Source organism: Eubalaena glacialis, chromosome 17, assembly GCF_028564815.1.
Source record: "Eubalaena glacialis isolate mEubGla1 chromosome 17, mEubGla1.1.hap2.+ XY, whole genome shotgun sequence".
NCBI lineage: Eukaryota > Metazoa > Chordata > Mammalia > Artiodactyla > Balaenidae > Eubalaena > Eubalaena glacialis.
The window spans coordinates 70,092,305-70,112,367 of NC_083732.1; the positions used below are offsets into that span (position 1 = coordinate 70,092,305).

A 20,063-nucleotide genomic window follows, 5' to 3' on the forward strand; every position below is an offset into this window, starting at 1 on the left:
ATGGCTCTAGCAAGGTTGGTTGCGTTGGGAGAATGAAAATTTGCTGAACCATGGTTCAAGCTGCCACACTGAAGAAGTATCCAAAAGGCCTTCATCAGATTTTCACTTTTTTTTTTTAGACTGAATCATAATGCAATATAGTGTACTGTTCAGGAACTCTATTAGTTATCTATTGCTACATAAGAAGTTACTCTAAAACTTAATGGTATAAAATAATAATAAATGTTTATGATCTCACATAGTTTTTGTGGCTCAGGAATTTGGGAGAAGCTTAGTGGGTGGTTTGGCTTGGAGGGCTCTTATGAGGTTGCAGTCAAGACATTGGCTGGGGTTACAGTCATCTGAAGGCTTGACAGCCTGGAGGATTTGCTTCCACAGTGGCTCACTTCTGTGCCTACCATACAAGTGCTGGTGCTGGCTGTTGGCAGGAAGCTTCTGTCCATTGCTCTATGGACTTCTTCATAAGGCTGCCTGAGAATTCTCATGACATGGCAACCTGGCTTCTTGCAGAGGGAGTGATCCAAGAGAATGCAAGACAGAAGCTACAGTGTCTTTTAACTGAGCCTTGGGAGTCACACACTGTCGTTTCTTCAATACTCTATTGGTTACCAGGTCAGTCCTATTGAGTATGAGAGAGGACTATGAGTGTGATAACCAGGAGGCAAGGATCACTGGAGCCAGCTCAGTTCTTAGAGGCTGGCTATTGCAAGAACATAGGCTCTGGAATCCCAGCTCCACCGGTGATTAGCTACTTACCTTCTCTCATCTGTAAAATGGGCATACCTGCATAGGTTGGTTGTAGGAGTACAGGAGGTAGATATAAAGCACTTGGCTCAGTGCCTTGCTCTTGATAAGTGCTCAATCAATTTACTAATATAGCTGCAAGGTGTAGGCTTAGAACAGTGAGGAAAGGGCTGGGAACCAGATAAGCATTTCAGCCTAGGAGTCAATATGAAAGGTAATGCTTGAATCATTCTTACTGTAAACTCTCCTACCTCCACTTCTACACAGGCCTAGAATTTCTATCCCAGTGTTAGGGAGATAATCATGGAATTATTTGAAAGAAACTTTTGAAATTATTGGGAGCAGTGTTTTACAAACTGCAGATTGCAACCCTTTAGTGGGTTGAGTGAAATAAGTTTAGGGAGTCATTCCCCCAGCATTAAAAACATTTTTTTTAGCACAGGGAAGTATATTCAATATCCTGTGATAAACCATAATGGAAAAGAATATGAAAAAGAATGTATAAATAACTGTCACTTTGCTGTACAGCAGAAATTAATACAACATTGTAAATCAACCATACTTCAATAAAATTTTTTAAAAAAAAGAACTACTAAGAAAAAAAATTTTTTTCCTAGACTAGACTAGACTCTTAGTACTCAAAGTGTGGTCCATGGACCCACAGTGTCACCTGGGAACATGATAGAAATGCAGAATCTCTGATCCTACTGAATCTCATCTACATTTTAGCATAACCCCGAGTGATTCGAATGCACTTTAAAAGTTTGAGATGCAGTGGATGGGATTTGACTAGAATAGAAAATTTCAGAGCATAGTTTATGTAATAAGGTCAAGGATTGTTTTGCAAAACGTTTATTTCAGTTAGATATACACTATATAAACATATGGCCATAGTCATGTGTGCACTGATTTGTAACATAAAAATTAGTACTCTGCATTGTGGTCAAATATTTTGAAAGCCCCTGATCTAGAAGCATTGGTTTGCAAGGCACTCAAGCCACTCAGTATATTTTGGGGTGTTTTCTCCTAACTGATGTTGCCACAATGGCACTCACAACTGTTTATTGACGGTCTAGTATGTTTCCTGCTGGGCTATTGATTGAAGTTTGGAAGGTGGATAGAATTGTAAAATGCCAGTATGGTTCCTGGCCTTAAACAGCTTATAGTCTTGTAGAGATTATAAAACGGATATAGAAGCAATTAGAGAGCAATTGAAGTTGTAGGATATATTTTATTTATTGGTTATTTATTTTACACCATGTGCCAGGCACTGTTCTAGAGATTTTACACATTAACTTATTGAAACCTCTTAAACTCTTTGAGTCAGATATTCTAATTTTTGTTGTTGTTAAATTTATCTTATTGTGGTAAGAACACCTAACATGAGATCAACTCTCTTAACAAATTTTTTTTAAGTGTACAAAATAGTAACCGTTAATTACAGGGCAGGTATTTTTATTATCTCCATTTTACAGATAAGGAAACCAAGGCACCAATAGGTTAAGTAATTTGTATGAGGCCACTCAGGTGGTAATGTCCAAATGGATGTTATCGCTAATAAGTGTGAACTCAGAATTGGTTGGAGTGACTGGGGCTTTCCACCATGAAAAATGGTGTGTTTGGGTTAGAGTTAATGCTGTCATCTTTGCTCCAGACAGAAAACTTGGTGATACCAAGCTCTAGAGAAAACCAGCATTTTATACTACCGTTTACTGACTGATAATGTGCATCTCGACTTCAGAGAGAAGATAGAGGATGCCACAAATTGTTTCCAAATGATTTCCAAAGAGTGAGTAATTATACCTCAATTACAGTGTAATTATTATTATTTTTTTGGCTGCGTTGGGTCTTTGTTGCTTTGCGGGCTTTCTCGAGTTGCGGTGAGCGGGGGCTACTCTTCGTTGCGGTGCGCGGGCTTCTCATTGCGGTGGCTTCTCTTGTTGCGGAGCACAGGCTCTAGGCGCACGGGCTTCAGTGGTTGTGGCACGTGGGCTCAGTAGTTGTGGCTCACGGGCTCTAGAGCGCAGGCTCAGTAGTTGTGACGCACAGGCGTAGTTGCTCCACGGCATGTGGGATCTTCCCGGACCAGAGCTTGAACCCTTGTCCCCTGCGTTGGTAGACAGATTCTTAACCACTGCGCCACCAGGGAAGCCCCTACAGTGTAATTTTATAATGCTATAAACATAAATGCCATAACGTTGTGATGTAAAGGATAAAATAAGGAATTATTGTTAGCAAATCTTATCCACGGAAGTTTGTTTTCCATGGTTTTAGGAGGATTGAATATTCTCTATATACAGAGTCAGAGTTTCCAAGGGAGTTCCAGTTTCCCAGCACAGCAACTCATTGCTAGATCACAGATTCTAACTTTGAGTTATGAAAACATGGCCACCGCATATGTGTACGTTAGAGTTAATGATAAATACCAGCTAGTATCTTAAGCAGAGCTCTGAATTGTCCAGCTAATAATTAATTTCATAAGTTAAACATTAAAGAAAGTCAGCCTCTAGGCTTTGAGCAAAAGGTTGCTGCATAAAAGTGGTTCCCTAGCTTGAAACCAGTAGGCATAAAAATCAAGCCCACTTATGAAATCCTAACCAGCTTCATTTATGAGTGGTTAATGGTGCTCTTAATCAAGACGGAACTTGTTAGCTGAGTAATTAACTTGCATGCAAATGTATATGTGTGTATGTATATATACATATAATGATATTATTATCATTATTACAGTTTTACAGTGAAGAATTCTTGAATTCAAAGCCTTTAAGATATTTTTCCAAGGTTGCATAGCTAACCGGTAGCTACTAGGCATTGTGCCTTAGAAAGGAGTTTCTGTTGGTTCAGGATGTATGTAATCGGGTGTGGCTGCCCGACACTGTGGAATGAACATGGTCTTTGGAGGGAAACAGGCAGGATTTACATCCCAGCTCCTTCACCTACTGTGTGACCTTGTCGACATCTCAACTCTTCCATTCCTCAGGTTTTAAAATTTATTAAATTAAAGTCATATTATATACCTTTGAGAGTTATGTTTGGTTGGTTCGTTGGGTTTTTGGTTTTGCTTTTTGAAATCCTAGGACTACCCACATGTACTAGAAAGACTCAACATATGATTGGACTCGTGGCTAAGATTTTTTAATCTTAAAAAGACACAGAGAAGGATCAGCAAGGGAAAAAGACACATTGGGTATTGTCTGGAGAAATCCAGGTGCAGGATTCCTCTGTTCTCCCTTCCAGGGCCAGGCAGAACTGGTTCCTTCTTCTAGCAGGGACATGCAGTAACACGCGTACAATATCTCTGCCCAGGGAAACCCACTTGAAACTCAGAGGGCAAGATTTTTATTGGGGGCTGCTCATAGAGGTATACTCTGCCTGCCCAGGCAGCCACACTCCCTGCCTTCCAGACTCTCAGAAGGAAAGCACGTATTCTCCATTAATTGCAGTGTTTGTGCAAACAATCTGGGCAGGCTGGTACAGCAGAATTCAGTGTCCCAGGTAAGCAAAGTTGCCTTATCAGATGGTAAGTCAGAGAACCTTTCAAAAGCCAAGTTCCCAGAAGCTAGCCACGGGCCAGCCCCACAAGCAGGCTTTTCTGTTTCAAGGCTGCTATGGTAACTCTTTCCTGCACAGAGCTGCTGTGAGAATTAAACGATAGAGGTGGGCAAAAGCTTTTAGCAGAGTCTACCTCTTATGGCCCTCACATGCCAGCTATTGTACTTGACCTGATCAATTCTAAATAACAGTTAAAATGTACAGAGTCCCTACTATATGCCAGACACTGTTCTAATCACTCTATTCATTTACTCCTTTAAATAACTCTATGAGTTAGGTATCATAATAATTCTCATTCTTAAAATGAGGTTAAGTAATTTGCTGAAGACAAGAGCTAGTGAATGGTAGATTCAAGATTCACATCAAGGCAATCCGGCTCTTAATCAGTAAAGAAGATTGGATGCTAATTATAAGCTCCATTAGACTAGGAAAAAAATTCTCAACTTTTATTGCATCAGCTCACACAGCCTGTCAGATATTGCAACTATAATCATTGTTAGCTCATAAAATATTACAAGATTCCTTTATCGCAAACAATGACCGAGTACCTTGAGATTTTTGTGTGACCTTTGCAAACGCGATGAACACATTTCTTTACTCACGTAAATATCTCCCTCAACTGCTGAGCTGCTCTCCAGCTATCTTATCCTTAAATGGAGGGTAACAGACAGCAGAGAGTCACATGGGTAAATTGCTCACAGCTGCAGCAGCTGACCCTGGATAATCAGGCTACCGCTGCTGTGTCCAGGCGTATAATTTCCTCTTTTAAAGATTTAGTCAGAGCACTTTAACAATTTCAACACTTCATCAAGCCCTCTTTCTTTTTCTTTTGTTTTTGAAAAATATATTTATATAAATTTTGCAACACACAAAGCAGTTTTCCATGTATTATATTTTTAATCCTCCCAGCTGCTCAAGGGTAGTTTTGGTGAACCCATTCTCCAGTGGAAGACAGTAGCTGAGACATTCTCCCTGGTAGCCATGAAGAGAGAATTTGGGATCTTCTGCAAAGGAAGTCAGATGCCAGATCCAGACAGGAATTAACCCCATCTTCTCAGTAGTTAAGAGCACTTGACAGAGTTCAGCCCAGCCTGGAATAGCCTAGCCAAAGAAAAAGAGAGGGAGGGAAGGAAGGATGGGAGGAAGGAAGAAAAAAGGCACTGATGATTGAGGAGTTTGCAACTTGCCCAAGACCATATGATAGTACAGAAAAAAGTTATTCTGACACTTGTTAAAATGGTAAGGAAGACTTTAAGACTAGTGCAATAGGAGTATTGTAGCAGGGGAGGGAGATGGGGCTCAACTCCAAGTACAGCAAGGACAAGTGGGGATTTATAGCCATGGAACAGGGTGAGGGGGGTCAGTGGATGGAAATTTATTAATGGGAGACAACGAGGGCAGGGGGATTTTGAGGCCAGGGACTTAGACGTCAAAGATGGAGGATGAGGAACTTGATAAAATAATAAGAGTGATCAGATATCACGATTTGGGGGATCCTGACTTAGCAGGATTCTTTGCTAAGGCTGGGCTGGGTAGGTCAAATCTGGCTGAGTCACATGCCTACCTCTTGACCCTGGGTGAGCAGGGCCCTTTGACTGACAGACTCGCCAAGTCGGGGAGGGGCATTCTTCCACCAAAAACAATTTTTTTTGAAAGTTCTGTTACCACAGGATAGGGGCCAAGGTCAAGGCCTAGTAGAAATGAGGGCTCAGGGACTTCCCTGGTGGTCCAGTGGTTAAGAATCTGCCTTCCAGTGCAGGGAACGTGGGTTCTACCCTGGTCGGGGAACTAAGATCACACATGCCGAGGGGCAACTAGCCCGTGCTCTGCAACTACTGAGCCCGTGCACTCTAGAGCCCCAGCGCCACAACTGGAGAGAAGCCTACACACCTCAAGGAAGAGCCCGCGTGCCGCAACTAAGACCCAACGCAGCCAAATAAATAAATAAAAATATTTTTAAAAAAATGTAAATGAGGGCTCAGAGAAACCTGCCTAAAGTCTGGAAAGGAGAGAGTCTTTGTCAATGGCACCCTACCCTTGCTTGCCTGCCCTTTCCCCCTCCCCATCAAGACTATCCTCTCCTGCTTTTGCTTTTGGTAACTCCTTGCCACCAACAAAATGAAGATTTTTCCATTACAGGTGGTACCCAGTATCTTAGTGTTTCTTTACCCTTAGCTGGAATATAAGTGCTTTGAAGACAGAGAATTTGTTTTCTGGGAATTTCCTGGTGGTCCATTGGTGAGGACTCCATGCTTCAATGGCAGGGGGCACTGGTACGATCTCTGGTTTGGTATCTAGATCCTGCATACTGCTCTATGCAGCCAAAAAATAAAAAAGGATTTGTTTTCTTGTCTCTGTATCCCCCATGGCTTGGCACTTATATATTAGCTATTCAGTAAAAAATGTGTTGAACGAATGAACTACAGTAGTGACCGCTTTTTGAGGATTTGCCATTTGCCAGGCACAGAGCTGGGTGTTTATACCAGCTAGAGTTCTTTGAATATAAGCAGCCTCAATCATCATTTGCTTCAAATATATGGCAGAGCTAACTAATAGTTAAAGCACTGGAAAGCCAAGCTGCCTGGAGAAGAACTGGAGCAGCTCTTGGGGATCCAGTTGCCAGGAACTAGTGATGAAGGGCAATCCCTCTCAGACACCTACAGCTAAGAAACCAGTGCTAGCTATTTTCTGCCTATGCTGTCCCTCTCTCCAGAGACTAAACTCTAGAGAACAACTCTGATTGGCTGAGTCTGGGTCACATGCCCACCTCTTGCCCCCGGGATAGGCAGGGCCCTTTGACTGACAGACTAACCAAGTGGTGGTGGGTCATTGTGCCACCCAAAGAAAAAAAAAATTTTGTTTTGAAAGTTCTGTTTCCACAAGGCAGGCTGGGCAGGCGAAAGCAACAGACAAGCTGTCCTTTCCTGCTATTAGTTCATTTAATCCTCCCCCCAAATCAATTCACTTGATATTATTTTCCCTGTTGCTTTAGATGACAATATTTAAGCATTTGCCATGAGCATAATCATTCTTAGCTCCTAAATGTTATACTCTGAATAGAAGAAAATAAAGATCGGGTAGGATATTTCCTCAATCTGCTTTCAATAATTAATATTTCAAGTGTCATCTTTATCAGCAGCTGTTATCTACTGTAACTTTTTCCTTTCTCAATTTAAAATTTCTGGGAATTTTCCTACTGTGCCCTCTGATAGGCTTTGGCTCTGTTTTACTTTTTATTATAGCTGAATCCAAAGCAGGAAGAAAAACGGACACAGCCAGCATGCTGTTACAATGCAAACAGAAGGAAACAGGTTTCCTTGGTAAAGTCACAGGCTAATACTTTGGCACACAATATAGTACTGGTTTTGTTGAAGGACAACAGGTCTGTAGCTACACAAAGCCTTGACTTTTAGAAAGTATGAAACGAGTGAGAGATGCCTCATCTTATGTAATCTTCCAAAAAAAGGGTGTTATGTGCAAAGAACAGAGGTCTTTTGTGAACAGTGTCATAACTGTAAATATTTCTTTCCTTAGTTGACATCAGTATAGCTTTTGTCAGGTGTCCAGAAACTGATCCTCTAGATACAGACTGTGGCTCTGTAGCCTGGGCCCCTACAGACTCCTGCCTTGCTCCTGACAGCTCGTGGGCCAGTGGCCGCTGCAGTACATGGTCTTCAGTTTGCCCAAATGTGACCTTGTTAAAGCGGCACAAGGAAGCCTTAAAACACATGCACACAATCTCTGTACAGTTGAAGTTTATGAAAGTATGCAGTCTCCTGGCCTTACATGGTAATTTAAGGACTCAGCTGGGTTTTGGTGGTCATTTTTGGAGGGACATGGAGGCTGGGGTCTCAAGTTTATTAAAAGAACAATATGTCAGGATCTCCTGGGTGGAATGTACAGTTCAGACTGCTGATTCTGATGTGCCCCTTCCCTCTCCTCCTGGTCAAGAAGCACGGTGGTGTTCACTCCTGGTTACTGATGGACATGAGCTTGACCACAACCCTCAAGGGGAGATTGGGGGCAGGGGGGGCAAAAAGTTAAGAGGTTCTCCTTTAAGGACAGACTGCCTCCATTCTCTTTTTTCTAGCTCTGACCCTGTGTCAATCTTGAGGGAGCTTCTTTCTCAGCTGGGAGGCTAGGAGTTTGGGCAGGGATTCCTGTGTGGGACCCAGGCTCTCCTTGAGCAGTTATGATGATTATTCTCACAGCCGTTTCATCTTTGCCACACTGAGGTCTCTCTTAGTTCTTCCTCTAGAAAATCTCCCACCTGCCACTTAGGGCTCTCGATTCTTAGCCACTCACTTTAACTCAGTTTTTCTTAGCTGATACGTTTGTCTCAGGCAGTGTGACTGGGTTGTCTTTTGTGTTCCGGCCTATAGTCCTTTGGAGACGCTCCTTCTTTCTATCTGCCTCCGCCCTGCTCCCTCCTCCCCTCTTCTGCCAGAAATGGATCAACACGCTGAAGTCTGTTGATACCATGGAGTGATTATTAGGTATAAAACTGACCATATGTAAAACTACAGTGAGGTATCACCTGACACTGGTCAGAATGGCCATCACCAAAAAGTCTACAAATAAATGCTGGAGAGGATGTGGAGAAAAGGGAACCCTCCTACACTGTTGGTGGGAATGTAAATTGGTGCAGCCACTATGGAGAACAGTATGGAGGTTCCTTAAAAAACTAAAAATAGAGTTAGCATGTGATCCACCAATCCCACTCCTGAGCATATACCCAGAAAAGAGGAAAACTGTAATTTGAAAAGATACATGCACACTGATGTTCACTGCAGCACTATTTACAATAGCCAGGACATGGAAGCAACCTAAGTGTCCACTGACAGATGAATGGATAAAGAAGATGTGGTACACACACACACACACTGGAATATTACTCAGTCATAAAAAAGGATGGAATATTGCCATTTACAGCAACATAGTTGGACCCAGAGATCATCATACTAAGCGAAGGAAGTCAGAGAAAAACAAGTATTATGTGATATCACTTATATGTGGAATCTAAAAAACAATACAACTGAAATTCTTTACAGAAAAGAAACAGACTCACAAATATAGAGAACAGACTTGTGGTTACCAAAGAGGGAAGAGGTAGAGAGGGTAAAGGATAAATTAGGAGTGTGGGATTAACAGATACACACCAATATAAATATATAAAATAGATAAGCAATAAAGATTTTCTGTGTAGCACAGAAAACTATATCTTGTAATAACCTATAATGGAAAAGAATCTGAAAAAAAATATGTGTAACTGAATCACTTTGCTGTACACCTGAAACTAACACAATATTGTAAATCAACTGTACTTCAAGTAAAAAACAAAACAGGACTTCCCTGGTGGCACAGTGGTTGAGAGTCCGCCTGCCAGTGCAGGGTACACGGGTTCGATCCCTGGTCCTGGAAGATCCCACTTGCCACGGAGCAACTAAGCCCGTGAGCCACAACTACTGCAGCCCGCGCGCCTAGAGCCCGTGCTCTGCAACAAGAGAAGCCACCGCAATGAGAAACGCTCGCACCTCAACGAACAGTAGCCCCTGCTCGCCACAACTAGAGAAAGCCTGCGTGCAGCAACGAAGACCCAATGCAGCCGAAAATATAAATAAATAAATTTAAAAATCAAAAAAAAATGAATAAAAAAATTGTAAAAACAAAAACCTGACCATATGTAAACTCTGATCAATGTGACTATAGAACAGTATTAAGTTAAAATTTAAGAAGGGATTACACACACACACACACACACACACACACACACATCCTTATTACAGTTGGAAAAATACTTTATTAATATCATAAGCAATTTTAATCTAAAATGGAGAGTAATCTTTTTGTAAAATTGCTTATATATATTATTTTTAAACTGACATAACATTTTTAAGTCTTTAACATTTTATCTAGCTTTATTCTGAAAAGGTCCCCTTCACTTTCTTTCTCTCTGTCCCAGTAATAACATTTGACCCAACAAGGAGCCCAGCCCCTCTCCTCTCTCCTTCCACCCGAGGAAGGCCTGCATATCAGAGTCTATATTCCTTCCATTTTATTTTAGCCACTCCCTTAGCTGTGGCTTAGATTTCAGTCTGATTGGAAATGACCAAAGCCACCAGGCCAAAGAAGGGGGTCTGGGTATTGGTTTTGGCCACTGGCAAAACCACTCCTGTCTCTCTGAAGTCCTCTTCCACAGTTGCTGGGAGCATAACCTCAAGCAAGGATTCCTGTCAAGTGGGAACATAAAATACTTCCTCATCAAAATGAAGGAAATAGGATGGGGAGATAGTGTGTGTGGGGGGGAAGCAGACAGCGATACCAACAACTTTTGACCACTTGGCTGTCAGGAGCTCAGGATAAGAGTTATCTTCTAGGACAAATGGCTCTCAAAGTGCTACACTTAAAGGGATGAACTTGTTTGTTGGTTAGCTGATCTGTTCCTGTGAGGTACCGGCCTCTAGACTGATCCTATTTTCCATGGAAATAGGATGAAAGCCACAAATGCAATCCATATATGTAATTTTAAATTTTCTAATAGCCGCAGTGAAAGTAAAATGGAACAGGTGAAATTAACCTTAATAATATATATTTAACTCATTATCTCCAAAATGTTATTTCAAAATATAATCAATATGGAAAATAGCAATCAGCTATTTTATGTTCTTTTTTTTCATATTCAGTCTTCCAAATGCAGTGTGTATTTTACACTTATAGCTCCTTGCCACATTTCTGGTGCTTGTCAGCCATTCTGGAGAGCAAAGCTCTAGACCTTTTTGAAACCAGCACAGAGTATGGTGGTATCCCGGTGAGTGTGTATTCCATTTTTCAGCCCCTTAGCTCAGAGATCTTTGTTGAGATCTTTGTTCCCCCACGGCTGAAATGCCTGAAAGTTTGTGTTGAGGAAGCACCTTGGTATCTCTATTTTGCTGTACCAGTTTGGATACCCGAGTAAACCTGGGTGCCAGCCACACAAGTTTCTGGAATGGCAACAATTCTTCTCTCTCTCTCTCTTTTTTACTTTTTTTCCTAATTTTTGCCGTGCGGCATGTGGGATCTTAGTTCCCCGACCAGGAATTGAACCCGTGCCTCCTGCAGTGGAAGTGAGGTGTCTTAACCACTGGACTGCCAGGGAAGTCCCTCTTCTCTCTTCTTTAGTTCAGTGATTTCACAGTCATGTTTTCTTTTTTCTCTGATTTTTTAAATATTTCCTTTGATTAAATATTTTTAATATTTCCACAAGTCAGAAGTTGTTGACTGAGATCATTTGGACTGGATCTGAACTCAGCAGTTCTCTTTTTGCTCAGAATGGGCTTATCCAGTATACGAACCCAAATTCAGGAGCACTTTCTTAAATTCCTAGTCTTTGTCATGGGATCCTTTGGATTTTTGCTGACAGCAGAACAGTATTATTTATTCACGGTGCACGGGCATCATTGCAACCCTGTCTTCCAGAGAGCTGTGGCTTCCCATATATTTATTAATTTCACTTGCTTTGGTTAAAAGAAGTTATTGTAATTTATTTTCCACAGATGGAAACACTGAGACCCAGGGACTGTCCATAACCACTTCTGTCACCAGGGAATCAGAGCCGAGTTGCTGGAAGGCATATCTTCTGCCTGTAAGACTTTCTGTCTAATCAGTCTTGGCTTCTGAGTAAAGCATAGTTTGTTACAAGGTGTGGGCTGCAGATAAACAGAAAGTGTTTGTTTTTTAAGCCTTTGATTTCTGTGTCCAGACCTGAGTTTGGAACAATAACAGAATTGTGTTTTGCTACAAATAAGAGAAAATGTAGTAATGCCTGCTTGAACAGAGAGGTTTCTCTTTATTTAGGAAGAGTCACCTTTCCCAGAGATTTCTACTGACATTACATGGGCCAGATCTGTGTCAACATGGACTCGTTCGCTGGCTGGCAATCAGTGAATCTAATGCTGTTAGCCAGGCACACTGCTGCCCTTTACAAATAATAAAAGAGGAAGAAAGGGAAAATGGGTTTTGGACAAGCAGCTAGCATTGTCAGCCACAGGGACAAATGTCTTTTTCATTAAGTAACTAAGTGACCTTTCCTCTGAAACATGGGCTTCCAAGGAACAGTTTGTTTCCTCTGTCCTCACACTGAGCTCCTGGTAGCTCTAAGCTAGATTTGAAGCAGGTGGATGTACAAGTGTTAATGTCTTAGTTTTGACTGATGTATCATGGTTATATTAACATCAGGGGGTGCTGGGTGAAGGATATATGGGAACTGTTTGTACGATCTTTACAGCTTTTTTTATAAATCTAAAATTATTTTAAAACAAAGTTTACTGGGAAAAAAAGTAGGTGAGGTGTTTCCTATTTTCCTTTTTTGTTTAAGATGAGTACAAGCATAAATAGTATAGAAATATATGGAGACATTTTTTTTAAAAAGCTACTAAATCTCACCACTGACATCCTCCTTTTCTGAACGCCTGCTTCTTCCTCCTTCAAGGGTCCTAGTCTCTCTGGTCTCATATGGAACACCTGATAAATTACTGTACACTAAAGCACCCACAGGTTATACGGTCACCTTTCTGGGAATGGTAAGAAGATGTCATCTGGGAATAAGGCTTTGGTGGGCTTTCACAGCTAGTGGTTTTGAGTAGGATTTATTCTGATACCTCCAGCATCACATTGGATGTCCTTCTCTACGTTGTTGGCCGTGCTGAATTTATCTGGTTTAGGTAGGATGCCTTCTTTTCCCACAGACCACCTAGAGTTGCTGCCAGAAGCTTTCCTTACATAGGTGAAGTCTGAAAAGGATTAGAAAGGTATCCTTTGGGCACTGACACCTGGGTGGGCCCTCAATTGGAAGCTCACACATGGCTAACATTAATTGAATGCTTCTATGTACCAGAAACTCTAATAAGCCTTTTACCTATGTTGTTTCATTACCTCTTCAACTCATTTTACGGATGAATAAAATTGAAGTTCAGGGAGGTTAAGTAACTTAGTAAAGAGTGAAGCCAGTGTTCAACCCAAGACCATCTGTAGGCAGAGGGGTGTTTACCATGCTGTCGCTTTGTCCTTTTAATAAGCAATTCCAAGGTAATCAACATTTTACCCTGGTGAAGAATTTTGTAGAAAACATGCCCAGCCAAATTGTCTTCTGTTACCTGGCGACAGAAATAAATGAGGAAAAAGCAGACTGTTTTCTGGTGTTTGTAAGCTCATCTGCCTCCTCGTTTGGCATTATTATGGGATGGGAGACAGTCTAGTGAGGAGATTAAGGGATGGGGTTTCAGAGTTAATCTGTCAATGCTTCTGTCTTGGATCTTCCAGTTAATGACTATGGGACCTTGGGCAAGTTGACCTTGTGTAATCTCATCTGTACAATACGAATAATTATAATAGCTCTCTCTGCTGCTTTGAGAACTGAATGATATAATCATGCCATGTGTACCACATAGTAAATGTTAGCTGATTGCTACTCTTATTATTGTTATCATCAATATATCCTCATCATCAGATGCCTTGGTGGGTAGAGATTAATATACGTTTAATGGCCTCATCCATTGCTGGTCTTAATATCTTATACATACTCTATGCTGAATATATACTTTTAAAAATAAATCAACACTGAAGGCCCTTGGATTTATGCCAACAATTCCAAAGGCTCTAGAACAGAGTTACAGATTTCTTTCATTGAATTATGCATATGAAGGATTCCATTTGCCAGACAAAGTAAATTTGTTTTCAGACCTCTCTGCACTTACAATATGAATTAGTCTCTGAAAAACAACTTCATTTTTGAAAAACATACTCTCTGTTCTGAATTTTATCACTAACAACATGAGGTTCTAGGCTTTGGAATGCACCCAGCTTTTATTTAAAGATGCATAGAGAAGAATAAAATATAATTTGACCTTCCATCTTTTTATTACCTTTACTTTTCTAGAAGTAAGACACAGAAGCAGCAGAAACCCGTACAATTACAATGTCATGTTTTGATTTTCGTCTTTTCTGCAGTCTTACTGAAGTTATTTGGATCCTTTTTCCTCTTTTCCATCTCCTTTCCTTCCTTCAACCAATTAAATAAGTGTAATTGGGTTCTAACTTTGTGTATATGAAGTGTTTTGTTTTAGTAATATCAATTCATAGAACTTTATGCCCTAAAATCAATTTCCTGCTTTCATATCCTCTTCTTAATATTGTCAGTACTCAGGAAGTAATTATTTTAGTTCTCTGACTCACTGTTGGTATTGCCTTTTGAAGAGTTTTGTATCCCAGGCACCTAACTGCCCTTGTGTGGCATAGGCGCTTAAACACAATTGCCTAACCTTCTCGAATCAAGGACTTGTGCTGCTTTGGAAAACAGAGCTCTTTCAACTCCTGCATCCCTTTAGGATGGTTTGAGATGGGTAGTTATGGCTTTAAGTACAGTTTAGATTTTCTTGAAAGAATAGCTTTCATCTTCTGTTGTAATTAATGCTCGATTCGTATTTTTTTCCAACAGACACATGATTTAAAAAGCATAATATTTATATATTTTAGTTTTGACACTTTTTTTAATATGCAGCATACTAAGTGACATAAAATGCTTGGACTCTGTAGGACTGTGACCTAGCAGGGGCAGGGAGGCAAAAGAGTGCAAATCCATACCTGGACGTGTGAAACAGCTGAAAGCTTTTGTTGGCAGGGAAGGTGCAGCAGTTTCATAGACAGAATTTATTTGCCTTTTATTAACGCAAATGTCTGAGGACTAAATCTGCCACCTCTTTTTTTTTTTTTTAATAAATTTATTTATTTATTTATAACTGTGTTGGGTCTTCGTTTCTGTGCGAGGGCTTTCTCTAGTTGTGGCGAGCGGGGGCCACTCTTCATCGCGGTGCAGGGGCCTCTCACTATTGCGACCTCTATTGTTGCGGAGCACAGGCTCCAGACGCGCAGGCTCAGTAATTGTGGCTCACGGGCCTAGTTGCTCCGCGGCATGTGGGATCTTCCCGGACCAGGGCTCGAACCCGTGTCCCCTGCATTGGCAGGCAGATTCTCAACCACTGGACCACCAGGGAAGCCCATCTGCCGCCTCTTAATCCTTAAAGTTTGTCAGTCCTCTTAAGCAATGTCTGTAGGTGCTCATGTCCTTTCAGGAGGAGCTATAAGGATCAGTAGGATATAAAAAAGAAAACAAGAGGAAATGGAGCCAGTGGTAGGATGGAGTGACATCCTTGATGGCCCAGAAAGATCCTTCACCCACCATCGCACACTGGGTGAAGTGGTGAGCCATGCCCACCTTTGCTGCTGTGCGATGTTCTGATGATAACGATGTTAATCACAGCCAGGGAGGGTCTTCTGCCTGGAAGGTGACCTTGAAGACGTTTTAGCTTTGACCCCAACTTGCAGGACTAGTCACAGCCCCCTCAGCCTCACCCTTTGCTGGTCTTTTCTTCCCCATTATAATAATCATTATCCTTGTTCCCCTGTCTAAGCCCTCTTTTGACTCTTCTAAATTCTAAAACTTTTGAAAAGTTCTGATGAAGTGCTATTCAGGGGACAGTTGATGTACACATATTCTTTCCCCCTCCCCCCTCCTCACCGCCACCTTCTTACTCTCTTATCACACTGCTGGATTCAGTTACTTATTTCATGATGTCTGTTGTGTTATGTCATCTGCCAGCAAACATTTCAAGGATGGAGGAAAGTATGTGATCTTCCTCTCTCCAGCTAGATAAGTAGCCTAAAATGTCTTATATTCAGCGGAACTTATAGGGCTTAAGATGATAAGTTTTTATATTCATCCTTAGAATATATGTGTGAATGGAATAGAAGCCAATTCTCCTTCTTTCAGATAATCAGCTTTTAAAAATTCCTTTCTTTGCTAACTCATCCTAATAATTTATAAGGGAAAAAATGTAGCCACATTATCCACCAAAAGAATATATCTGAACTATGTCACTTTATTATTTTGGTAGACTCCATGACGTTCCCCTCATGCATTCTGAAAAGTGAAGGTGGACTTCCCTGGTGGCGCAGTGGTTAGGAATCCGCCTGCCAATGCAGGGGACACGGGTTCGAGCCCTGGTCCGGGAAGATCCCACATGCCGCGGAGCAACTAAGCCCGTGTGCCACAACTACTGAGCCTGCACTCTAGAGCCCGTGAGCCAAAACTACTGAGCCGTCGTGCCACAACTACTGAGCCTGCACTCTAGAGCCCTCAAGCCACAACTACTGAGCCCGTGTGTCTCAACTACTGAAGCCCGCGCGCTTAGAGCCCGTGCTCCGCAACAAGAGAAGCCACCGCAATGAGAAGCCCGCGCACCACAACGAAGAGTAGCCCCCGCTTGCCGCAACTAGAGAAAGCCCACGCACAGCAATGAAGACCCAACGCAGCCAAAACTAAATAAATAAATTAATTTAAAAAAAAAAAGTGAAGGCATACAGAGAATAGGGATCTTGTTTTCTTTTACCAAATATCAACATTGGGAGTTTAGTGCTTCTAAAGCCCCCATTTCCCTAAGCAATAAGATTGTCTTGTATTTACACTGCTTCAGCTTTCTGGCTATTTCTGCTTTTCCTCTTGTTTTATGTCTCACTTAATCCTAAGCCAAGCCAAGCCCCTAGAGAATTCCACCAGTAAAAAGAGAATGCTTGGAAAGTCCCAGAAATTATAAATTGGATGAGTAAGAAGTTGTCAGTTTTCAATTACAGCTGTGATAAAAGCACAACTAGAACAGTAGATACTGAGTTGAACATTGTCTCTCCTTACTTCCTCCTGCTTAGAGATTAATCTTCTCCAGGAGCAATTCAGTCAACTATTCCTCTATTGCTAGACATCAATTTTGGTTCCAAATTTGTGTAGCTGCAAACAATGCTGATGTGCCCATCTTAAAATATATATATATTCTCAAGGAGCAAAGATTGAAATTTGTTAAATTATATATGTCACAACATTTACTCTAATATATAGGTCCTGTATAGCATTGGGATCTAAGAAATGAAGAATTGGAATGACCTCAAAATTTAGAGACACCAATCACTATTCTCCTCCTTGATTTTTCTTTCCTTCTCTTTAATTTTTTTCCCCTTAGCTCTTAGGGTATTTTTTCTGTGTTTAACAAAGAGCAACTTGCTTATGTAGCAAATGATTTTTGCATTTCATTTGGAGAGTGTCATGTTAAAGTGTAGAAAGAATCAATGCATCTCTCTCTCTGGAATATAAACTGTATGTCCTTTAGCCATTTTTATTTCTTGAGACTCTACATATGTAATTTATGGCTAAACAAAAGAAATCTTTGGCTTTCTTAAACTAATTCCTAAAACTTCCTGTGTCTTAACTCACTCCTCTATTTCTCGCTTTTCTTTGACTTCTGAGATTTAATTATTTTCCAGTGGGATACTTGCCAAACTTGAACTGGACATTTGGTTAAGATTTCATATTTTTCTCAAGTGAGAGATGACAGAACTGCTCGTGGGAGCTGGGCAAAGGGTTCTTAAAAGAAGGGCAGAAAAGACAGAAGAAATGGGTTCTGTGCAAGAACTTAAGTGACCAAAAGCTAAAGTCAATCTTTAGGAGTCTGAGAAGAAGAACACTTAAAACACTATATGTCAGATACCATTTCAAATCTCTTATGTAAATTATCCCATTTCTTCTTCACAGCAAAACTATGCAAAAAATTTGAGGCTTAAATTTAGTAAGTTGCCCTAATCACTCAGCTCATAAAGGTGACAGAACTGGGAGCAAAACCGAGCTTTTCTGACTCTAGAACCTTTGCTTTTCATTGCATGATACTGTTTTCTAAAAGTTATTTAGCATGAAGAGAGTTTTCAGAAAAGTCCCAACTTAACTGCTTTCTGCTTATATGAAACAATGTCTCTTTTAGAAGACTTTGGTATAGATGAGCTTGAAAGGCTGAGCAGACGAAGGTGTCATATTCCAATCAGGATGCTGGGATCCTGCGTGTCACTTACTAGGTACTCGGTTGAATAAATGAATGATGTCACGTGTGATTGATTGATGCTATAATATGGCTGTCTACCTGCACTCTTAGCTTCTGTAGCTATGATTATCTTTGTTATACCTAGGACTATACTCACAAACGAAGCAAATGTATGCAACTCTGTTCATGTTATTAAACTTTTAATGAGAGGGAAAAAAAGAATCCTTTTAAAAGCCAAAAAATTCATTGAAAACAATGCAAGTAACACAAGCAATTGTCACTTCTCTCTTCTGAGAGAAGAATTTGACTCCATCTGCACCAGACACACAACTGGAGGATGAACACCTGGAGACCTTCATGTGGCTGCTCCCGAGGCCCTAACACCCAAATAAGTCCTTGAAATTGAAGTGGGGCATTAAATGTAGTGTCTCACAAAATTGAATTCCCATAAGTCACATGGCAGTGTATCATCAGCAAATGACGGTCACAGTAAAGACAACAGTGGTTGTAAAATAACAAAAGTGCAATTTTTTAAAATTGAATGTTCTTATTTATTTATTTATCTTTCATGTATATTCATTTTTAAATTTTTATTTATTTATTTATTTTTGGCTATGTTGGGTCTTCGTTGCTGTGCGCAGGCTTTCTCTAGTTGTGGTGAGCGGGGGCTACTCTTCGTTGCGGTGCGCGGGCTTCTCATTGCAGTGGCTTCTCTTGTTGCAGAGCACGGGCTCTAGGGGGCACCGGCTTCGGTAGTTGTGGCTCACAGGCTCTAGAGCTCAGGCTCAGTAGTTGTGGCGCACGGGGTTAGTTCCTCTGCGGCATGTGGGATCTTCCTGGACCAGGGATCGAACCCATGTCCCCTACATTGGCAGGTGGATTCTTAACCACTGCGCCACCAGGGAAGTCCCGTATTATAGTATTATTGAATGTAGTAATGTACTAAATTTATGTAAAAATTTGACTATTGAAAGAGCTACTATTTGTAGATATCATATCAAAGTGTAATTGGCTTATCTTTTGGTTCAAGATGTATTTAGCATCTCCTGAATGCAAGAATGTATTGTTTACTGAGAACATGCAGAATTATCACTGAATTAGATGTGTTTGTCTTTGTGGCCGACATCATTCATTTAGCTGAAGTGAATAGTTTATCACCATTTAAAGATTGTGAAACACCTATATGAATCATTAAGTTAAATTTTGGCAGGGTGTACTCTCTTGATAGGGACCCACATTTCTGAGGCTCTGATATTCATGTAACCAGAAGAGTTATTCATTAGCAAATGTGGATGATAAATACAGTCGCAACCCTAGATTGCATTTGCTGGTGTTGACCTAGAAGGGATGTGATTCTGTTTGTGAAATACCGAAAGAGGCTGTTGAACAAGTAAACATTATTGATAAAAGGGTTAATGTGATTCTTAATACATTGTATTAGATTATTTTCCTAGTGGTTTATAGAATTTTTGAATTTCACAGTCCAAAAAAAAATTTTTGCCAAGAATGAATACTTAAAAAAAGAACTTCTGTTTTTACCATAATTTCATGAAACACTGGGCAAGAAAAGTACCTGGCATATAGTTATCCTGACTCAATAAACGTTAGTTGAATAAATGGGTGGGTGAATGAACAACAAAAATGTCGTGATGATATAATTTTAGAATAAATGAAAGCCTTTAAATGGAATATACTTATTTTTAGGAAAAACTAAATGCATTGTCCTTAATAGTGCAATTTCCCCATGGCCCAGCACACTCTTCATGACATACCATGAGCCCACAGGTTGACTGGTTGCTACATAACTAGCCACTAGATAGTTCAAAGTTAGCTGTATTTTGGATGTGCTTCTTATCCCTTTGTCTACCCACCATG

At 40.7% G+C, this 20,063-nt stretch overlaps 1 protein-coding gene across 3 annotated transcripts in view; it reads left to right on the forward strand.

The window, feature by feature from the left end:
- Positions 1-20,063, forward strand: part of DEPTOR (DEP domain containing MTOR interacting protein) — a 174,106-nt gene that overhangs the window by 70,396 nt on the left and 83,647 nt on the right. The gene's annotated exons all lie outside the window — the stretch shown is intronic.